This window comes from Eptatretus burgeri, chromosome 12, assembly GCF_056783735.1.
Source record: "Eptatretus burgeri isolate ZD-2024b chromosome 12, Ebu_testis_v1, whole genome shotgun sequence".
Taxonomy (NCBI): domain Eukaryota; kingdom Metazoa; phylum Chordata; class Myxini; order Myxiniformes; family Myxinidae; genus Eptatretus; species Eptatretus burgeri.
This window is the reverse complement of record NC_140972.1, coordinates 16,009,864-16,016,883: the sequence shown is the minus strand read 5'-3', so window position 1 is coordinate 16,016,883 and position 7,020 is coordinate 16,009,864. Positions and strand designations below refer to the sequence as shown.

At 40.1% G+C, this 7,020-nt stretch overlaps 1 long non-coding RNA gene across 1 annotated transcript in view; it reads right to left on the bottom strand.

Annotated features, from left to right (window-relative positions):
- The window catches only part of LOC147015158 (uncharacterized), a 6,194-nt gene extending 93 nt beyond the window's left edge, over nt 1–6,101 (bottom strand). Inside the window, exons 1-4 of the long non-coding RNA XR_015050223.1 lie at nt 5,760–6,101; nt 3,414–3,515; nt 3,226–3,322; nt 1–576 (exon numbers count right to left, since the gene is read on the bottom strand). The exon at nt 1–576 is cut by the window's left edge and continues 93 nt beyond it. This is a non-coding gene — a long non-coding RNA (uncharacterized LOC147015158). The remainder of the gene's footprint in view (nt 577–3,225; nt 3,323–3,413; nt 3,516–5,759) is intronic.
- Between the last annotated feature and the right edge of the window lie 919 nt (nt 6,102–7,020).

The following is a 7,020-nucleotide window of genomic DNA, read 5'->3' as shown; positions in this document are numbered from 1 at the left end:
AAAAAAAACTTTTCCATTCACAATATTAGTAATCAGTAAAAAAAAAGAAAAACTTTTCGATTCACAAATACCTGTATTCAGTAAGATTTTTTTTTGCAATTCACAAGTACCTGTAATTAACAAGGAAAAAAAACTTTTCCATTCACACATAGCTGCAATCAGTAAAAAAAACAAAAACATTTGTTTTCAATTTACAAGTACCTGTAATCAGTTAGGAAAAAAAACTTTTCCATTCAAAAATATCAGTAAAAAAAAAGAAAACTTTTCCATTCACAATATTAGTAATCAGTAAAAAAAAGAAAAACTTTTCGATTCACAAATACCTGTATTCAGTAAGATTTTTTTTTGCAATTCACAAGTACCTGTAATTAACAAGGAAAAAAAACTTTTCCATTCACACATAGCTGCAATCAGTAAAAAAAACAAAAACATTTGTTTTCAATTTACAAGTACCTGTAATCAGTAAGGAAAAAAAACTTTTCCATTCAAAAATATCAGTAAAAAAAAGAAAACTTTTCGATTCACAAGCACCTGTATTCAGTAAGAATTTTTTTTTTCAATTTACAAATCCTGTACCTGTAATCAGTAAGAAAAAAAGAAACTTCAATTCACAAACACCTGTAATTAGTTTAAAAAAAAAAACTTTTAAATTCACCAGTATCTGTAATTAGTAAGAATTTTTTTTCATTCACAAGTACCTGTAATTAGTAAGAAAAAAACTTTCAATTCACAAGTACCTGTAATCAGTAAGAAAGTTTTTTTTAAATTCATAAGTACCTGTAGTTAGTAAGAAAAAAATGTTTTCTATTCACAAGTACCTGTAGGTTACTAAGAAAAGAAAAGTACAATAATATATACATACGAGATAGTGAAAATAAAATAAATACTGCACGTACTTTTTTTTAGACATTTGTGAACATGTCGTTCTGAGGACATTTTGAACACCCCACAGCAATGACATGAGTGGGTAAAGTTCCAACTCCAACCATTCAAAGAAGATAAGAAACAAATAAGTTACAATTGTTTTGTTTTTTTAAGAGAAAGAATAGACGACTTAATCATAATTAATGTAATTAATTTCAATGAAGTACTTTTCATGAAATAGGCTTTTCGGTAGGATTATTAAAGCAGAGCATTGTATTTTACGGAGGATTAAATAAATATTTTCCCAAAAACATTATATATCAGTTCAACCCCATGAATAACATGTTCATAAACTATATTTGTACTACATTCGGCCAATGCCAAGAATATCATAAATATGGTGAAAATGGATGTTTGGAGTTGTGAACTTGCAAGATTCTTGTGAGAGTTTGTCTTTTTGTTTTCTTAAAATGGCATTATTTACTATTTTGGTCAAACGTGACCTCAAACAATATTAAACGGGGTCAAATGCCATGTTAAACGGTGGTGAGAATACATCTTGAACCCGGCCGACTGGCATAGGGTTTCGATTACAATTGTCAGTCAAGAAGGATCTCCAAAAGGGAATACCGAGACGTACCAAAGAGGTAATTTGGGCCGCAACGCCTGTGTGGTATCCACAATCGGTGCACTGACTTAATCGATATATTTGTGACCTCCTCTTAACTCACTTAATACATGTGGTTCAAAGACCTACTCTTAAGTTACATATTCCTTTAACTGTAGACAAGATAGCCGGCTTTCGACCCCCTCCAATTAAGGACAGCATGCTCCGTGATGCGGCATGCTCCCATGGTGGTATCCAAGATATTTCGGATTAATGTACGTTACAGTTACTGGGCTAGTCCTATCACTCCTAAGATGGGAGTTTGGTGAACATCGTTAATGAGCACCAGGTCGGGAGGCACAGTGAACTGCATTTGATAAGTGCAAGCTGCGTCTTTGAACATCAAACAGAAAGCTCGATGAGCCTCCTGCAACAGGTGATGCAAAGGCAGGATTGCAGGACTGATTGTAAGTGAAAATTTTTTTCATGCGGTTAGTCAATTGACGGTTCTCACAGTTTCATACTGGATGGGAGGATGAAATCCTGGCAAAAACAACCACATAACTTAATGGAGTCTGTTGTTGCGTCGGTTTCATTTGAGATGTAACGATGCGGTTTGAGGAATGTACCTATGAGAAATGTCTCGGGATTCCAGGTCCATCACTCCTCCCTCAAGGACCACGTGACAGCCCATGAATATCTCAGCATTGTTGCACACCGAAAGCATCCACCACTACCCGAACAGCTGGAAGCAGCCTTCAGCAGGAAATTACATTTTTCCTTTTTTGAAGGAGTAAGTTGGGAAAATCATTTCCTTTTATGGACTGAGATGAATATGTCGCGCTCATTGGTTGATTACTGCCATTTTACATCAGTTCATAATCGTGATTGGTCAATGAGGTGTATAAATAGTAAATCGCATTAAAACAAGCTCAAATGAGCTAAGACCTTCGTCCTCTTAATGATGACGTCATAAAAACGAATATGGCGTCATTGTGATGTATCAGGTTTGCGATAAATTATTATCTGTGCTAATGCCCGGCTTGATTCCCACAAACAAAATTCAAACAACTTGCCTAGTTTCGGAGATAATGGTATAGGCGATTTCCATTAGCGGCGATATTATGACGTCGACTTATTTTCGAGGAAGAATTTCCAAAATCGTAGATGGTTACTGCCTGCGCGTGGGCTTTCTGCATATACATGGCAAGTTTCACGAAGATCCGATGAAAACTCTGGGTTGTGAAACAAAAAAAAAGTCAAAAAATAGGAATGACGTCATAAAAATTGATATGACTTCATAGTGATGTATCATATGTGCGGTAACATATGTATCATATGTATCATATGTGCGATCATATGTATCATATGTGCGATATGACGTCATAGTGATGTATCATAACATACGTGGAAAAAGTTCGATTCCCGCAAAAAGAATTCAAAAAGCTTGCCTAGTTTCGGAGATAATTTTTAGGCGATTTCCATTAGTGGAGGTATTTTGACGTCACACCTTTTTTTTCTAGGAGGAATTTTCAAAATCGGAGATGGTTACTGTCTGCGCAGGGTATTTTTACATATATATGCCAAGTTTCAGGAGGTTTCGATGAAAACTGTAGGCTGTGAAACAAAAAAGTCCACAAGAAGAAGATGAAGAACAACAACATGAGTAAGACTTGGAGATCCTCCACGAGGATCTAAAAAAAAACCAAAGGAACAACCCACTATGACGTGTTCATATAATGGTTACAACGTACCATGGGAAGCAGAGACGCCGTTCAGGTGAACAACCTGGGAAGGTGAATCAATTATTAAAAGTGAATGACCTCCTGGTCAGACAGCAAGCAGGGTAACCTGGTGAACATGAGTATCCAATAAGAACAGACCACCCTGTAGTTTTGGCAAAAATTTATAATTTAAGTTTAGAGTGCCGGCGATAACTCACCCACTCATCGTGGAATACACCGTGGGATCTCGAACGTAGACCGATGACCAGTGCTGGCAGACGGATCCTCTTGATGGACGGCACACACATCGATGGATTTGCCTGGCATGTGAAATACCAGGATGACAGTTTGTAGCTAGGTCCAGATTCGAACCCAGGATCGTACCTTGAAGCTATCCTTCCCAGGTCCGTAGATGTCATTTTTCTATCCCATGCAAAATATTTATTTATTTCTCCCCAAAAATTATTTCAGTTTTCTTTGAAACTTCACCATTCACTTCCACATCTCTTGATAAACCTTTTCTGATACAACTTGACTTTCAAACAATTCCCCATCTCTTCTCACCATTTACTATACTAGTGCATGCCCGTACGTGCGTGGCCGTACATGCAAAAAAAACAACTTTCAAACCGCGTGCCAGAAACAACAACCACACAGGCCGTTCCTTCGCTCTCGCGTGCCCGTACGTGCGTGGCCGTATGTGCAAAAAAAAAAAAAACTTTCAAACAATCACACAGGCCGTTCCTTCGCTCTCGTAAACGATGACTGGATTGGGGCATTGTGTTTAAGAAAATCGAGAAAGAAAGAATACCGTAAGTCGATAAATCGAGAAAAAAAAAAATCGAGAAAGAATACAGTAAGTCGTCACTATCCGGAAGTCCGGAAGTTAAGTCCTCACTGTCCGGAAGTTCGCATATCGCACTTACGATTATTCGCAATCTAGTTTTAATGGCCAATTATTCAATTAGCACCAACGTATTTTGCCTTTTCGCAATGTCATCGGAGGGAAAAACACAAAGAGAAGAGAAGAGGAAAAAAAAAAAAAAAAAAAAACTTTCAAACAACCACACAGGCCGTTCCTTCGCTCTCGTAAACGACGACTGGATTGGGGCATTGTGTTTATCTATAAATGCGCATAAGAAATCGAGAAATTATTAGAATACAGTAAGTCATCACGATCCGGAAGTGGTGCGTGCCCGTACGGAATGTTAACATCATTCGACGAATTATCGCTTTCATTGAAGTAACAACTGCTGTGATACTTACACACACAGAGTTAATTAAAATCCAAATAAAAATCAGGTTTACCTCCCTGTTTTTGCTTGCCATGAAATTCGCTGCCATTGACCATTGCCACTCCAACGCCATGGTAACGAAGGCACCGATCGATCCCCATCGGAACCGGCAGGGCACGTGACGTCATCGTCGGCCGGCCGCGCACCGGCCTACGCGAAGTTAAGTCCTCACTGTCCGGAAGTTCGCATATCGCAGTTACAATTATTCGCAATTTAGTTTTAATGGCCAATTATTCAATTAGCGGCAAATTATTTTGCCTTTTCGCAATGTCATCGCAAGGAAAAACACAAAGAGAAGAGAAGAGAAAGAAAAAAAATGTACGTGGAAAAAAAAATCTTTCAAACAAATACACAGTCTGTTCCTTCGCTCTCGTAAACAACGACTGGATTGGGGCATTGTGTTTATCTATAAATGCGCATACGAAACCGAGAAACTGTTAGAATACACGAAGTCATCACTAACCGGAAGTCCGTATGTTGTAACCCGCAATGGGGAACGCGCCTGAGGTTCCCTTCCCCATCTGCCACGCCCACGCAACGTGTCCTGTCATTGGTTGGTAAATAAATGGCCGCAGCAACGTGTTTTGTCATTGGTTTGGTAAATAAATGGCCATAACTTGGGAAGCACTTGTCCGATTGATATCAAACCTTGAAAAGGCACATCCTCAGGGCCCCAGCAATATACCTGGCAAGTTTTAATTAAATCGGACCAGAGGTTGTCGAGAAACAGCGGTCAGACACACACACACACACACACACACACACACACACACACACACACACACACACACACACACACACACACACACACACACACACACACACACACACACACTGCTGGAATTATAGATAGATAGTAGGGGAAAAGCTTTCTGCAATCCTATTATTTCACCCCTTTAATCATCCAAAGGATTTTAATGGGGTCCCTCCGAAAATGCTTTTTCACAATGTGTAAACGAGTCTTGCCTTTTGTAACTTTTCCTCATATTCGCTTAAATCCCAACTGTAACTTTTTGCTGAGACCCACAGGTGGTGGAACGTCCTTTTCTTCGACATGGTGAACAAAAACCACATTCAAACATTCTGGATGTGCCAAAGTTTTTGAAATACGAGAAATATTAACTGCTTCCTCATAGACATATCAAATTTGTTTATTATTACTTCTACTACTACGACTACTACTACTACTACTACCACTACTACTACCACGACTACAACCACTACTACGACGACTACGACGACGACTACTACTAAACAAATTATTCCCACCTTTTTGTGAGTCGACCGGGAAACGTTTTCAGAGCCAAGTCTTTCACGAACTGGCTGCTCAGGGCTGGCGATCGAGTGAAGGTGGAAGGAATTTGTTCCAGGGTGTCGGTGATAACTCATCTACTCTTGACGAAACACACCGTTGGATCTTTAACGTCCACAAACGAATACGAGTAGACGGGACATCCGGCTTAACATCCGTAACGAGGGACCAGTACACTTCATACCTGAGAAGCACCACTGCGACATTTTACAGTCAGGTCGAAATTCGAAAACAGACTAAACATCTCGAAGGTAAGTGTGGTCCCTCTGCACCAGGTGAGTTACACCAGGTGCACCATACAACTCGGTGAGTTAATGATCATCGAGTATGTTCAAGGTGGCAGCAAAATGAACTCTTACCCGGGGTGTTCCTTTGGCAAGCAGCTTGCTATCGCTTTCCAAGCCAGCCATTCCGTATTGAGCGCTTTGCATGTCGCTCGCTTAGCCGCTCGTAAGCGGTTCAAGCGATTAAGAGAGGTTCAAGCGATTGTTGTTAAGCGGTGCCGAGCACTCCGTTCTGTTGGAGTGCTTGCTTGAGCGCTTTGAATCAAGCAAGCCGCTTGGCAAGCGATAGCAAGCTGCTTGGTAACAGAACACACATCTGGTTCGTGTGTGTCATTGCATCACAACAAACAAAATTTTATTTTGGGTCTTGGTGCAGTCATATAGTTCAGGTGAGTGTGTCCCCGGAGGAGAATTTATGATGCAACACTTGCTTGATAATTGTTTGTAAGTGACATTATGTTATGTATGTTTGGTATTGGCTTGATGGTTAAGGAGGTGGGTTTGGGATCTGAGGATCCTGAGTTCAAATCCTGCTGCCTTTGAATTAATACCAGGTGGGGTTGACTCTGCCTGTCATCCTTCCGAGGTCGGCAAAATGATGCCAGCTTGCTTGTTTTCTGTGTCGGAGTGGTGACCCGTCCAGGATTGTGCCCAATAGCCAAGGAGACTGCTTCGCCAGCACCAACCCTCTCCACAGAGTATGGTCCCAATGGGTGGATGGATGGATTATGTTATGTGTTTTAAAGGGTGGTTGAGTGTTGTTTTGGTGTCACATGTTAGTGCATGTCACATACAGGTGAGAATAAACCCCATTGTAACAGGGCGGTTTTCAAGCATCATCTGGTCCGAGTAAATAACGAACTTGGTACGAAACAAAAAGAATGGCAAAGCAGAGCGAAATCGATTGCACACCATCCCAAATCCCCACACTTCC